This window comes from Marmota flaviventris, chromosome 8 (genome assembly GCF_047511675.1).
Source record: "Marmota flaviventris isolate mMarFla1 chromosome 8, mMarFla1.hap1, whole genome shotgun sequence".
Classification (NCBI taxonomy): Eukaryota; Metazoa; Chordata; class Mammalia; order Rodentia; family Sciuridae; genus Marmota; species Marmota flaviventris.
In genome coordinates, this window is record NC_092505.1 from 97,529,990 (window position 1) to 97,546,957 (window position 16,968).

Genomic DNA, 16,968 nt, shown 5'->3' on the forward strand with positions numbered 1-16,968 from the left:
TCATAAGATGAAACACTAAATAGCAATGGAAATGAATAAATTACCACCACATGTGACATTATAGATAAATCTGACAAGGATGTTTAGTGAAAAAACCTGAACACTATAGAGCATATCATTATATACTAATTTACAGGGATCCAAATGAGGATGGTGGTGATCCTTGCATGAGGCCCGTGGGGCTTCTAGGAGTATTAGTAATGTTCTGTTTGTTGATCTGAGTGCTGGTGACACAGATGTTTTCATTTTGAAAATAAATTATCATGCTGTATGCTTCTGATTCATTCATCTTCTATATGTATGATATGATTCATTAAGCAGTTTATTTAGGTTGGAAAAAAAACTATTGAGAATTTTTGAGGGCCTCTGAATAACACAGTGAACTACTATTTTAGTTTCTTAAAAGCACAGATTCACTTTATATGTTGCCCTTTCTTATGCTGATTCTTTTTGTTTGTTTGTTTGTTTTCTTATACTGGTTCTTGATTTTAAAAAATCAAGTACAAAATAGTGAATCATTGTGCCATGAAGATAATTCTCTAAGGAATTAAATTAATGAGGACCCACTATTTAGTTTCCCAATAATTAATTAATTTTGCAATAAGCTTAGCAGTGTTTCTTGAACTTTAATATGTATGTGAAATACCTAGGGGATTGACTTAAAATGGGGAAACTCTGCCTCTACTCCCAGGGACTCTGATTCAGCAGGACTGTTAACAGGCCAAGAATATGTATTTTCAACAGGTATTCTGGGGATAATAATTTGTAAAACAAAGGAATAAAACCGCGGATAGGGCTGGGATTGTGGCTCAGTGGTAGAGCGCTTGTCTAGCATGTGTGAGACACTGGGTGCAATTCTTAGCACCGCATAGAAATAAATAAATAAACTCCACTGACTACTAAAAAATATTTTAAAAAATGCAGATACTTTTTGCAAGCTGGATAAATACTTTTGCTTTTGGATTCCAAATGGAAATCACAGTTTAATTGCATACACATAGGATATTTGGTGCTTTTATTAACTTCTCTTAAAATGGGCCAAACAAATAAAACTTAAATATAGAAGCTCTTATTTTAACTATCTTTAGAAAATAAAAATAAAGACTATAGTTTGCTGCCTTCAGCATATAACTTCTGCTGCAGGAAGAAGCGACACATCTATAGAAAACATAGCATATACGCTTGTTGCCCAATTAAATGTCATTCTAATGAAAACATGTCCCCTCCACACCCATGTACTTAAATCAGAGTCCAAATAGTCAATTTCAAATCCTCCAAGAACAGTACGCAAGTTTTAAAAATAAGGCAACAAAACAAATCCCAGTAAGATCACATTGGTTTCTTAGAACTTTATCTGTTTCTATGTTGCATCCCTGGGTACAGTTGGTTCGCAAATCTTCACTTGGTGTGGAAATGACTACAGCATGGAAAACATGATTCTGAGTTGGAGGGAAGAATAAGCAAGCGCTCTCAAAGGACAGATCTCCACATAACCTGTTTCCATGCAAATATACTCATAACAAACAGAGCAAGGCAAAAGGAATCCTGAAGACATAGACATATAGGCAGAATTATTTATAAACTGTATTATTCTGAAACTGCCCAAGAGGCATCAGCAAGTCTTTAAAGGTCCCTTATGATCACTGTTATAAGTACTGCCGGAAATAACATACAGCAGTAATAAACCACGGGTAGCTACAGAAGCAGGCATACCATTTACTTTACCAAATGGGGTTTATTTTTCCTCTGTAGTCTCCTCTTAATAATATGAGCCCCAAAGTGAAGTCTGTGTCTGGATTTATGAAGTAAGTAAACACAGGGAGGTCCCAGCTCTTTGCACACACCAGCAGCCCTGTAATCACACAGCAGCTTGCTGGGCAGAGGATGTGGCTACCTGTGTTCTGTGCATTAGGTAGGCCTGTGGGTGCTCATTAAATTCTTAATGGAGATGACAACACTCCACCCGATGAAGGATTATAAATGCAGCTACCCCAGGTGCAAAATTATGGGCCAGATTTCGAGTCCCCTAATGCTGAGGCACTGAAATTTCCCTAGGAACTACCACATGAACAGATGTGTGAACATACTTATCAACATCGCCACCTAGATTTCTCCTTTGTAAAATAACTAGCTGGCCCCTGTGAGGTAGGAAGCATGTCCTCCTCTGGGCAGAGACACCTTTAGAGTAATCAGCATCCTCAGAATATAACCATAATTTGGTAGTTCAGGGGACCAAAGAATAACAAAGACACTGGAGTGCTGGCAGAAGTGAACTAGAAAAATGGATATTATATAGACAGGTACATCCATATACTTAAAACACAAATGCATCTGTATATATCTATATATCTCTCTATATAATACACACATCCAATCACATATGCAAATATAAACACATGTATATGAAAGAAAATAGACAAGAAAAAACACTTTCAGAATATGCTATTATAAAAATCAAAGTTACATGAAATAGGAAAACCACAACTACTTTAAACCAAATGTTGCAAAAGTGTTTTAATTTGTGCAAAACAACAATATGAAGTTGTCTATTAATTTTTCTCAAAAGCAAATAGAATAATTCACTGAAGTTTAGAGATCATTCCAAACCTCACGTCTCACTTTTGACCCATGAAGCTTACCAAGAGTGTATTGGCAAGATTTGGTATTTGAAGGGCCAACAATACTGCTTTTCATAATCTGGGAAGCAATTGGGAAAATTGACTATAAAACTGGCCTCAATCCTCCATCCAGCCTTGTAATCCTTCCCTTTGAAATGTAACTTTTCAGCTCTTCCCTTGAAGTGCTGGAGTTTATTTCCCTACCCCTTGATCCTGAGATGGCTGACTTGCTTTGGCCAGTAGACCATGGCAGAAGTAACTGTGGGCCAATTCTGAGATAGGCCTTAGGAGGCCACTATGGTTCAGGCAACTACAGCCAACCTGCCAGCTGACTGCAGACATGAGAGAGTTGAAATGATCCAGGTCTACACCAACACAACTACCTAGTCTATCCATGTTCTCTTGAGAAATTACAGCTAGTATTTCATTGCATTACATTTTGGGGCAGTGTGAGACACAGTAATAGCTACAGTTCTTGCTTACTCTTATGGTGAGTCACCTATCTAAGAAAAGGATGTTTTTCACATTCTTTTTAAAATTCTGTATTATTGCCATCATTATCATTTTTGCTATATCATGTGATATGCAGTTCTTAGTACCCTGAACAATTACGATAAGTAATGGCTTTAGAAATCCAGGTTTCTGGTGTAGCCCTTTACCTAAATGAGAGGTCTGCTTCTAACCACAGAGACACTAGTTTCTAGCTGTTGACCCTCTGCATTAGAAACAGTAGTTCAAAGGAGCAGCAGTCAGTACAGAAAAGCAGTGGGAAGATTAAAAGTGATCTAGCATGGGATCCAGATGAAAAATGGGTTGCATCATGAATAGGCAAACCTCTATTCACCATTTCATCCTCAACTGGTACTTTGAACTGAAATCAATGTCAAAAGCTCAAAATGAATTGTGTTCAGAAAAATATGACTAGCATCTTTCAATCATCATGGTTAGGGACCAACTGTGATCACTTGTCTTACAACTTAAGTGAACAAAGACAGACACCTAATAGTCTTTCTCCCTGAAAAACCAAACTTTAATTGCTAAGCAAACAGACCTTTCACAAGCAAAGAAATCTGAAAATAACCTGGTATACAATCTATTACATATTTGAATTCAAATGATATAATGTTAAACATGGGCTCTCTAAAAACACTGGTGCTCACAACATATTGGAAAATCTACAACTTGGAAGAGATTGTAAAATATCATCAAGACAAAAAAAAAATAAACATTTCTATTCCCTTGACTCCTGCAGATTTACTGCTTTGGCTCAAGGGTAGCTTCCGCATGAAATCCTCGTCATGGAGACAAGCAACAGTGGGAAGGGTCACAGCTATTACTGCTTTTAAGCACTGTCACATGTGTTTCCATAGCCCAGTCCCCAAATACCAGCATCACTAGTTGCAAAGAAACATAAAATTTAAATGAGAATGAATTTCACACTTGAGGCAACAGGCAGCTTTACATTTGGATATGACATTCAGAGCTATGTAAAAATACTACTTTGCATACAGATTATTGAATGCTTTGCCTTGGAAACCAATTTATGTGCTGTATGCCAGGACCAAGGGAAAACAGGCGATGCTGACTGGCAGACTCCTTAATTCAAGTTCCAGGATTCCAAGAAGGAAGTGTAATTTCCCCCAAAGCATTATTTTATGTGTATATATATATATATATATATATATATATATATATATATATATTTAATGCCAAAAATAAACCAGTAAACCTTTCTGGACAGATGCATAAGCACCTACGATAAAAGAAATATACCCTTTGAAAGGCAGAGAAACTATAATTTCCTCCAAATTGGAAGTGAAGACAACTTCAGGAATTTACATAATCATGCTAAACCAAATAGTATAGTTCACTAGATTATCCTTTTTTAAAACTTAAAAGATCTTGGAAAATCATATCTAGATATTTAGAAAATTAAATGTCATTAACAGTTACTAGTTTTTGAGGATCTACTGTGCCAAACTTCTTTTTAGATAGTAACCCTGGTCCTCACAACAATTCATCAACACAGGTAGTATGGTTATGTTGATTTGAAAGATGAGGGAAATGTTATATAATTTACCAGAGATCACATTTGAAATACATTAATGATTTAAACAAAAAAACAAGAAAATAATTTAAATGTATCTCTTCTACTTCTTTCTGTTACCCACAGCCTAGCCCAGGGACTGCCTGGATTGGGGCTATTGGGATTGGGCTACCCGCCTACACAGGAAATAGACAAAAGATGGAAAAATGAATAGTGAACTTCAGGCAGTTTGATCAAACTGGGGAGAAGCAGTCCAGCTGCTTCTCCCTACTGGTCCCACAGAAGCGGTTACAATTTATAGCAACAAAAGCCAAATGATACATGTGTGTAGATTTTGTTGGCCTGAAAAAGGGCAAAATTAGAGAAGGCAGGAAATATACATAAGCAGATTTAGGTACCCTGTGTTAGGAGAATGGGCCATCTCCTTTCCCATCTTCTTGGGTGCCTCTCAGTGTGGGGGTACCAGCCCATTAGCTTCCTTCTCTTGGCAGGAAAAATGTGTTCCCAATTGGGAGGATGGGGCAAATTCAGTCCGTTTCACTTCCACATTTATCATTATTTTTTTGGTGGCTGTATGAACACATCCAAGTCAGAATTATCTAAGAATCAAAAAACTTCTCTGGACTTTCTTCTCATTCCCATTTCTCTTGCCCAGTTCCTTATGATTCTCAAAACTCCTCTATTCTTTATTTAGATATCTATTTTTAAATTTATCTTCTTATTCCCAGACTCTTGCTCAACTTACTTTCACGGTCACACATCATGACAGCCTTGCACAGATTTAGACTAAAGGCTTCTCAACTGACATGACTTCTGAGTGACCCTTGATTTACCCAACTAAGTTACATAAGGTTAAGGAGTGAACCTTGAAAGCATTCCTCCATACCAAAATTCTTTACCTGTATGCATCTTGCCATCATGTTTTTCATTTGTGAAAAAGTATTGAGTTAATGTTTCTGTGTGTGTGTGTGTGTGTGTGTGTGTGTTCTTAAGAATTTAGGGTTATGAGGAAGGCAGACAGCCTTGTACTATGTATTCTTATTAGAGCAGATGTATGCTAATTCAGATAACCAAAAACCACTCAAACTCTGTGACCTCAAATATGACATGCAATTAACCACTAATTAATATTAATTAATATTAATATTCTTTGCATAGTTTTAAAAGGGCTTGCCATGGACTCATAAAATTATTAAAATTTGAAAAATTATCCCTGAACAGGTGAGTGTCCTATTTTACTGTCTTGTCAGGAGTGTAATGTGCTTGAATATCAAGTATGTGAGAATGTGCAACTCTGTAAAGAGTAGCTTTTCAAATGTTTGCATGGCACTCAGTCTTGGAGCTATTCATGATCTAATACATAGTCTTTTCATGTTTTCAATTGATTTGTCTTATTTTAAATTTCCCAACACCTAGAAGAAGAAAAATGTATGAAATCCAAGATATGAAATCTTAAGACTGCACATTAGTTACCAGAGAGAACACATAATTCAAGATTGATGGAAATAATAAAGCATTTCAATAGTACTATAACACTGAAGTGGGCATTGTTGTTTTCCTTAGAAAAAAAAATTCCATGTTTGAACAAAATAATAGATGTGAAAATGTTTTGTAAAGTCTGAAGTATCAAACAATTCTTTACCTTGGTATGATTATAGAGATGTATATCAGACTGCTTAATCTTGGTTTAAATTGTAGACATCCTTTAATACCATGCAAACTTCTATGGATGCTACATATGAACGGGTTAGCATTCTCATTTTGCATTCTCTTAAATTTAAATTAATAATGAGCAACCTACAGTTGAAATAGGTAATGGGTATATTTCAGATTTTATCATATAATAAAATGTAATTTTCTGATGATAGCTCACACACATTATCCCTGAGGGAATATATCAGCAATTTCAATGACATGGCAGAGCTGCTTCTTCAAGATTTGAAAAGTTGCAGGGTGAGCTTCCAAAACACATTAATTATGTGGATACTCTCACAAAGGTAGACAAGCAGGAAGTCGGAGCACTTTGCCACTGCGCTAAAGGAAGGCACATTAAGTGGTCTGCAGGCTTCCTTCCCTTTCTTCTCCATATTCAGACAATTGATTAATGATGGCACAAAAACACAGTAAGATCGACAGCATCTTAAAATAGCAGAAGGATATTTTTTTCCAGTTTCTTGGACCTGTCATTTTTATTATAGAGGGGGAAAAAAAAAGCAAATACAGATATCTTAGACTGAGTATCACTATTGTCTCTGAAGCCAACAAGCAGTTATTTATTTCAACTTGAAAATAACTACTATGATCAATCAGGCATTTAAAATTGAGCCACTTCAAACTGTTTGAAAATTGATTAAATACACATACTTCAACTGATTTTCCCTTCACGTTCTATCTCCCTCTGGGCCCAGGAGATTGAAATTATTTGTAATGTAGTCATAAACACTTTCCTTCAAGGTATTCCTAGAAAATGGATTATATTGCTATCAGTTGTAAGACATTCTTTAATTTTAGAGACATTAAAATGACCAAAAGTTGTTACTTAGAATGCCTAATGTAAATATGACATGTGTGTATGCAGGGAGCAAATGGGGGGGGGGTGGGTATATTAAATGTGACATGGGGAGAAAAGTTCAATGGGTTGAAAATTATTTCTAGACATATCCATCAGTAGAATTATTTGAATATTTTCTTTGCAAGCTTCATGTAGAAAGAAATTTTTGAATATTTGACTTTATTTTAGCACTAATAACTCTCATGGCTTCTGAAACCTTCTGTCTATGATGACCTTCTAAACAAGAGAGATCCAGACTGAATAAGATTCATCAGTAGATAAGTGATGTATGCTGATGACCAGGAGGGATAATGTATCTTGTAGAGAAAAGAAAATTTTAAGCATTTTGTTAGTAGAGGAAAAAAAAAAAAGAATCAACCATTTTTATGGTTCACTATCAAACTTTCTGAAAGCGTAGTCTATTGGCGCTATTTTTATCTCTTTACTTTCCATTCATTCTTTAATCCCAACCTGCATTTCATGTTGTGTCTTTTGTTGTTGTTGTTCTTTTTTCGAAAACTACTATGTACTAAATCTCAAGTTCTTCACTTGTTCTTCTTTTTTCTTTTCTTTTTTTAAGCAATATGTGAGACTGTGATTGTAGTTTTTTCTTGAAAGGATTTCTTCTCTGGAATCACATCTCTGAGTTTTTCTATTTCCTCTTCCCTTTTTCTAAAGCAGGAACCACAAACACAGGTCCCAGGGGCCAAGTAACACATAGGAGTCAGCAGGGGAGTCTCAGCCTGTGAACCTGCCAGAGCACCTAGGGACTACCCCACCTGGAGAGTGCCCACCCCTAAACAGCTGGTTGAAAGGAGCTATTCACGCCCACCCAGGGATGAGGCCCAGTGTTCATACATCTTCTGATCTTAAAATAATGAGTCACCTATTTAAAAGGAATTTGCCTGCCATTTATAACACACCTGCAAGCCAAATTTGGCTTTTAGTTTCTTCTGCTCTAAGTAAATCTTAGTTTCATTCACTGGTCTCCCTTTCTGAGCATCATCTCAAATTTAGGAAGTCACTGAGATGGTGCTCACAGTCCTCTTGACTTCCCCTTAGAATTTTCTGCTTAGTCATCCCATCAAGCCCATCTCCATGTGGATAGTTCTCCTACCCTTACTTCTTGTTCTGTCTTTTCTTTCAAATTCTTAGGTTCTGATTTTTCCAACAAAATATTGTTCATACATGTCCTGTTAAGCATAACTCAAACTACATTAACCAAATATTTTTCATTTTTGGTCTTTAACATCACCTTCTTTGTTTGTTGTATGGCTTAACATTTTAGTCATTTTTCATCTTCTGTATGTATTCATTTAACTTTGTTTTTTCTCTCTTTCTCTCTCTCTCTGAATTTATAGGGTTTTTTTGATAGGTAATATTTCATAATAGTTAAAATTAGTCATTGGAATCAAACTGTTGGGTTTCAATCCCAACTTTCTTACTTACTTACCAAGTAGCCTCCCTGTGCCTCATTTCCCTTACCTGGAAATGACATCACAATATTATCTACTTTATGAGATTATAATGAAGAATTAAAAAGTAATGACTAGATGGCAGGCTAAAAAATGAAATTTTCTTTGGGCCCAGATTTGCATAAGAGACTTAATGTGTGACAGATCATTTATTTGGGTCTTACTAAGAAGAGCTAATCTAGTATTTTCTTTTCTATTTTTTTTGTGTCTAAATTATGTGCTAAATGCTCTTCCAAGGGTACAACATATATTAACCTATTTGATCTTTATGAGAATCTGATAAGTGCTTTATTAATTCCATTTTATGGATGAGGAAATTAAGACAAATTAAGTAATTCCCTAATGAAACAGCTGAAGTAGAGAAGCCAGGGTATAAGAGGTTAGGAAGTCTGGTTTCTAGGTGCAGGTGTTCATTACCATGCCAAATAGCATCATTCAGTTGTCCAAGGATTGCTACCTTCCTTCTCCGCTCTCCACACAGTACTTTCTTCTTGCCTTAAGCCAGGTGCAGAGGGTTTTGAGAAAACCACTTTGAAAACTTGGTCTATGCCTTCTGGAAACTGGGAGATCCATGAGCTGATATATAACTTTCATTTGAAGAGGACAGACTACAGAGTGTCACTTCTATCAACCACAGAACATTTTTAAAAAAATATATTTATTCACAATACCTTTATTTCACTCATTTATTTTTTACATGGTGCTGAGGATTGAACCCAGGGTCCTGTGCGTGCGAGACAAGCGCTCTACCGCTGAGCCACAATCCCAGCCCCCCACAGAACATTTTCTATAGGACAAATGTCACCAAAAAGGGTAGAGAACAAGAACAGTGAGAGGATAGAGTAAAGAGCCCCACCATTTCCCTTTCTCACTTCTGAGTATGCATTAGGCTTGCACTAGACAAGGAATAAGCTTTAAGTTAGATTTGAAATTAAAGTTTTGATCGCATAGTGGTAGGTAGGTAGTGAACCATGAACTGGTGAATGGGGAAAGTGAAGGAAGGGTGACTGAAAACCACAGGGAGCCTTATGGGACAGGCAAGTACCTGGAAGATGGGGTCCTGGTATGTCAAAATCTTCCCCAGCCATAATCAATTACATCCCCTTAAGAAAAACTATTGTTTCAACTTTATATCCCACCTTTCAGGTGGTCAGGATGCTCCATTATCACAATAATTATGTCAAAACCACCCCCAACCACTCTTTGAGTGATATCTCAGACCCTTATCAATAAAAAAAAAAAATAAAAAAAAGGTTTGCTGAGGGCTATTCAAAGGGCAATATATAGATTGAGGGTCTTTGAGAAATCAAGGCAATAAAAATGAGACCTAGAAATCCTTAAAAACCCCTGACTTGCCCTCCTCTCTGAGAATGTCCTCTTTCTCCCTTTTCTTATGTCTTCTAATAAACTGCTATTCTTTTACTAAGTGTCCTGTTTTGCGTGGAATCCTGTTGGCAAGACCACAAGGATCCAGAGTGGGGACCTCTGAGCTGCTTCCCTCAGGCTCCCTCAGCATGTCCCCTCTACAGCAAGAGAATTATGCTTTTTAATTACACAATCACAATTGAGAATTACTAGCAAAGTCTTGGTATCTTTCTGGATACTCATTCAGAAGTAGAGAAAAACGAATCCACATGGAGACCGGGTGGAGCAGATACACAAAGACAGGCTGCACACTACAACTTGAGGTAATATTGATTTATTTCTCCAAAGCTTTAGATTTTCCTTATTACTTCCTTAATTGCTCAGCACACTCAAACTTAGATCCTATCTTACTCTAACATCTGTATTATTTAACACCACTTGGTCTGTGCTCTTAGGACTGCCTGAGATGAACTTTATATTTGCCCACACTTCAAGGGTTTTTTTGGGGATATCAACTAAACCATAAACCTTTTCAAGAAAGACTCAGGTAGGATTGATCATAGCCTTCTATCACACATTTATTATCTTATCCTCTTTTACAGTACAATTAAAATTAGTAATTTATATATCTTTCTTATTCACTAAATTCTGCATAAATTCCTTGGGGGTAAGAAGATGTCTTATTGTTTTTAGTAATCCATATAGCACCAAGCAAACTACATGGATACAGAAGTCTCAATAGACAATCATAAAATTAAACCTTAATGAATATTATGACCAGAGACTTTATTCACTTTCAATGCATTCTGCAAAATTCTCCACCATATGGACCTTGTTAAAAATCTCTGCTTGCAAAAGAAACAATGATACTTGGATACAGTGGCAACAACAGCAAAACGAAAATCAAATTACAGAGAAAGAACTTTCCTCTAACGTTAGACTGGTCCTTATATATTTGCATACTAAGGAATTATAGCACAAGAATGAATACAAGCCAAAGAAGTAAAAATGAATATTCAGCCCCAAGTAGATAAAAATTGCAAGACAAAGTAGACCATGAGCCCAACTAAGAACACATAAAGGGTTTGTGCCTATACCCCTATGAAAGGTGTGTGCATTAGAGGGTAAAACTTCTGGATGACTCAGAACTTATTTTATACTCTGCCAGATATTCAACACAGGTCTCTGGAAGCCAGAAGCAAGAGTAATCATGGATTACTGGAGGCAGCTAGCCAACACTATTTACCAACACACAAAGAGAATTTTAAACACAGTTAAGATAAAAACAAAGAGAATCGGGACCACTCAGCATCTGCAGAATGTGGAGAAAATTCCTCAGGTAGTTATTTATGCTAGATGAAGAACAGGATTTATGATCAGCTCCTGATTTACAGCATCTGTCATCAGTCTGGGCCCAGTTGGACAGGCAGGTACACTGGCTGGCATCATGGTCCCTCTGAGAAGTGTCATTACCAGTGAGGTACAGTAGCAACTTTGGCTGTAGAAATAGATTGGGCATGCTGCATACAGACAAACAAAAGACCTCTCTCCTTCAGTAAACTGAGAACACTCTCTTGGCCCTTGACATTCCAACAATGCTCTGGACTGTGTCAACTTTTGGCAGCCTACATATGTGGGGTTCAAAAGAGAAAAACATTTGTTGAACTTCTTGACTACTCTGGTTTTTCTATGGAATATTTTCATGAAAATTTTTCTTTTCCTCTAAAATTCCCAAGCAGGTAGCTACAATATCACATGTTATTTCATTGCACAAATGTGTCATGTCCATATGTGCTTCTCTGATTCTCTAGTTCAGAATTACTAATTATATTATTGCAGCAAAGTCACTTAATGTTCCCTTGATTTGGATTCCTCATTCATAAAATGAGGGTAGATGAATGCCAAATTCAGATGCCTGTTCTGAGGATTAAGTGAGAAATCTAATGGAAAACACCCAGCACCATAGATAACAGAGTTGGAGCTCAGTTAACAAGAGCTTTGAGTAACGTATCATCACTATGCTACATGAGTTTCTGTTGACCATATAGTGTTATTATTTACTACACATTGAACTATATATTATATATATATTTTTACCTAACTGAAACTTTCCTTTCCTTTCTCTTCACTAAGAGCCAGAGACATTTATTCATTTGTCTAAGATGGCTATTTTATTTTAAAGAAGAGAATGCATACACTGAAGGTGTGTATAGAAGGAAATAAGTCAAGAATCTTCAGAGAAAAGCTAAGGGATCATAAAAACTTGACCACAAGCTGGGTGCAGTGGTACACACCTACAATCCCAGTGGCTCAGGAGGCTGAGACGGGAGGATTGCAAGTTCAAAGCCAGCCTCAGCAACTTAATGGGACCCTGTCTTAAATAAATAAATAAATAAATAAATAAATAAATAAATAAATAAATAAATAAATAAAAACGGGTTGAGGATGTAGCTCTGTGGTAAAGTGCCCCTGGGTTCAATCCCCAGTATAAAACAAAACACAACAAAAACAAACATCACCCTTGTCTGATATTGTAAGTCTTCTAAAACATTGAAAAAGCTTCTGCAATTAAAGAAAGGAAGTTGAATTCAGTGGAGCTGTGGTGCTGGGCATAAGCTACAACTTCCTTCTCCTCTCTCCCCTTTAACCATCTTAACAGGTCTAATAATTCAACCTAGGACATGTGATATCCAGAAGTACAGTAATCTCGGTGTTTCTCAGGTCTCCTTTGTATGGGATGAGTTATTTCTATGAAACTTAAAGCCCAACCTTCTTTACTAAGTTGTTAAGGATGTTCTTAATTGAATCAAGCCCATCAAATGAAGCATCTCATGTACAGAGAGAGCTGAAGATTATAAAAAAAATGAATGATAGCCTTCATCATGCACAAACAGACAACTAATTATCAGGCACTATGATCAGTGATGTTATGGAAGAAAGAAATTTCATGGTTTGGTTTGTTTGCACAGGACTAAAAAATAAAAATCCTTGAAGAAATTTAGCTAGCAATTATAATGGAAAAAAAGATATTTAGTAAAGAACAATGAACTATGGTACTATATTTTAAATGTACATGGTGTTTGGGGGGAATTCAGGGCTGAAGTATGAGGGTCATCTCTGGAAGCACAGTGGTGGGTCCTATGATTGAATAGGTGGGTTCTATGTGAGAGTGGTCAATGTGAGGTGAGGGACAGGTTGATGATGAGCCTTTAACATTATGGTATTGTCACTTCTTGTGTATAGTATAAGTCAATGAGGGTTATTAAGGAATGCCAAGATGAACTTTGTTCTTAATGATCTAACAGACAGGATGGAAGTTCATCCAGTAGGGGTGAGACTGCTCTTAGGTTGCATTCAATGTGTATATGTTAAAAAGGCAAGCTAATTTGAATATTAACTTTTTAAAAATACAGATATAAAGACAAATCTCCTCGAGACCAGCTCTACCACCCCTCAACTTAATGTCTGCACATCAGCTGCTCCAGGACTCCCTTCTCTGCCTCTTGATGATGGGGAGATGAACGCCTTGGTAATGACATACCCATCCGTCCTCAACCACATCCCTATTTCAAAACCGAATTTGTACAATAGCTTCTTGAAAGGCCTGTCACTGCTTCAGTGTCGCCTCTGTCGCACTTCTCTGTGGGAGCTGACATTTTGCTGATACTTCATCAGGCTGGCCCGCCTGCTGAGAACCAGATTGGTAAGGGAAATGCATCTCACTGCAGGAAAGGATGGGCGATGTATTATTTAAATACAATTTATTTTACGGCAACTTTAAAAATCAGATTTGCAATGGCTTCAGAGAAGGAGAGGCTTTTTGTTTCATCTCACTTCTTTGTTTTTGGAGGTACTGAGGACTTATAATTGTTCTTCTTAAGTTTTTCTTTTTATTCATCTACTTCTTTTCTTGATTTTACATATAATATTTTCTTTTTCTTGTACTTTAGATAACTGTCCTTTCTTTCTTCTTTTTTTAATAACAATGTGTCATAAAGAAAACGCCAGCCCTGGTTTGTGGTGGGTGTAGTAGAAATTGAAAATAGCTTATAGGTGGTTAAAAGAAACAAACGATCCCTCTAGATCAGAATTTTACATGAATTCTAGAAAAAAGGATAAATAAGGCTCTGTTTCCAGCTCAATATTTTTTTGGTCAGTTTTTTGAATCTTGTATGGGTTCAAACAATTGATTTTTGTCTTAAAAATAAACTAGACTGGCTAAATAGCCAATTTTTTTTTTTGTTGGTTGGAGCTATTTGTTGGTTAATTCAACCAGAAAGGTCAAACTGGTTAGCTGTTTAGAAAGAGCAATGTAAAACCACTACCTGAAAAGTAATCATTTCTTAATATCGAAGGAGAAAGTAAAGGTCATGAAATCATTTTGTGTATTCAGAACACAATGTTTGTCAGCCAGTGGTTTGTTGGAGCCATTACTACCAGCTTGGGACACCAACCGTTAAATTTTCAGGAATTTTGTAAGCCATTTGACATCACATTGGTTGCTTGAAATGACCACGGTGGGAGTATTACGCCATGGAAATAGGCGAACGCTACAACCCAGGTTTTTTATATTTCAGACGGCCAGTTGTTAAATATTTACCAGCTTTCCACTGGGAACTTAGACCTGTGTTCAATATGATTTCCATGAAGTTTTATTTAGTGGTGTTGGAAACATGGTTGTATTTGTTATTAGAATCTCCCTCCTTATATCTTTTCCCTATTCTCTGTCACTCCACTTTAGTAGTTCAGAGGCCTATTTTATAAAGGTTTATGAAAAACATGACAAAAATCAGAGATATATTAGCAAAATGACTAATAGATAGAAAATCGAATTTCTGAAGAAAGGCAAAGGAAACAAATGTTCAGGGACATACTACTAAGGTTTTTTTTTTAAGTTTTGGTAGTATTGATGGACTGTGTTCAACATTCACAACAAAACAGAGAAAATTGAACTTCAATTAAAAGAGCAAGTTCAGTGAGACTGGTATTCACTGTCATGGGAACAGTGAAGATTCTCAAAGGCTACTTTAAGTAACGACAAAAATTGGGCACTGGTATTCACTACCTTACTACTTTTTACATTAACAACTTTTCCAAGGAAAAATTGTAAGGCAGTAGATATGGAAAGGACAGAAACGTATAAAGGAGAAAAATACTCACCCACAGCCACTGTTAACAACAGCTGTCCTTTCTACTACAATTTTCCACGGGTTCGTGTTCTCATAAATTTGGATCATTCTCTATATACAGCATTTAACGTCAATTCTCCTGACAATAAGCATTTATCAAAAAACACGAATCCTAACTGCCTAAGAATAGTCCACAGATGTATTATATAATGGTTTGATCATTCTCCCCTTGGATGGATATTTAGGCTGTTTCCATTTTGTACTTTTGCTATGAGAAATAACGTCAGGATAAAGAAAAAGCTAGGACCACTTCTCTGAATATTTGATAAAAGGCCTGATAGAAAGCTACAGTGCCCTTCCCAGAGGTGGCACTTTTCCCAAGGTGTGAGGGCCTGGGAAGCCATCCACCTCCCTGTGCCTCACACACCATGCAGGAAGAAGAAAAAAACCCCACAAAACCCACACATTTGCATAAAACATTAACCAGCATAAGACATAATCTAGAGGGTTTCCTACCAGTAAAATAAAATATTTTTTTAAAAGAAAAAATTTCTCAAGTATGTGTATTTATAACTTCCAAACAATGGAATTTTTACAAAGCCAATAACTTTAGAAATAGCTTTTTGGTCTCTCCTGTCTATAAAAAATATTACTTTGTATCGCCTGTAAGTGTTTTTACAGTTCATTATGCAGAGTAAGTAGGTTTTAAAATTCTGTGAGCACCATACCAGGGTATTTAGAGATATGTTGTATGTTTTTCTTCAAATACAAGCCTTTTAAAAAATGCCATACATAGTCTTTGTGAAGTATGTGTGAAGCATTTTTTATGAGTTCTATCATTCAGTTTCACTCATTTTCCTAAATAACTTATTACCGTGATTATATAATACGTGTTTGTGTTTCTGTGATTAAAATCAGATAATAGCATGTCTCACTAAAACTTAACTGGACCAGGAGTTAGGGCACTTTTTGTCTAGTCAATTCAGTACATGTATCATAATCAGCTTGCCAATACAATTTAAACAACCATTGCTTTTCACCACAAATTTCTCAGGACTATCATAAAATATTCTCTTGGGGTTTGAAATACTAGGATGGAAGCATTATAACACAGCAGGACTATTAAAATTAATATTTGAGAGAATGAGCAGTTTATCTTTTCCTTGTTTTTAAATAATCTATTTATATCACCTGACAATTGAAACAATGTAAATTTTATTACTATCTGCTTAATAATAACTCCATTAATGTTGAGTTAGACAAGAGAAAATGTCACTGCGCTGTGGAAAGAGCAAGAAACTACCTTTTGAATATGTAAATTCTTACCTTTAAATCTTTTTTTTTTTTTTTTAAGCAAACAAGTAGGTTAGGGATAGTCAACTGCTGCTCTGGTAAACTTCTAGACTATTTGAGATGATTGTCAACAGTGCCAGAATGATGGTGCTGAAATAAAAACTGTCTAGATATATACAGAAAAACTGTCAGGCAAAGACCTGTCCTGTCACTTCTGCTTGAGGGTTATCCTTAGGGGTAGTAATGTATTTCCCCAAATGATCAGATGATTAGCTCTGTGCTAAATACTCTCCTGTACTATATTTTATATTTACAGTTTATATTTCTGGTTTTAATTGTTTATTTATAGAAAGTCCTAAGCACTCAGAACTCATTCAGATACAGCCCACACTTTATCAAATGATAGCTAATCACAAACAATAGAGTTTTGCTAATCTTTATTAGACAAAGTTGCAATAGTAATGTGGAAAACGCCATCATTATCATCCAG

General features: G+C 36.2%; 1 protein-coding gene across 1 annotated transcript in view; it reads right to left on the reverse strand.

Annotated features, from left to right (window-relative positions):
- The window catches only part of LOC114098059 (EGF-like and EMI domain-containing protein 1), a 610,754-nt gene that overhangs the window by 59,111 nt on the left and 534,675 nt on the right, over window positions 1-16,968 (reverse strand). The gene's annotated exons all lie outside the window — the stretch shown is intronic.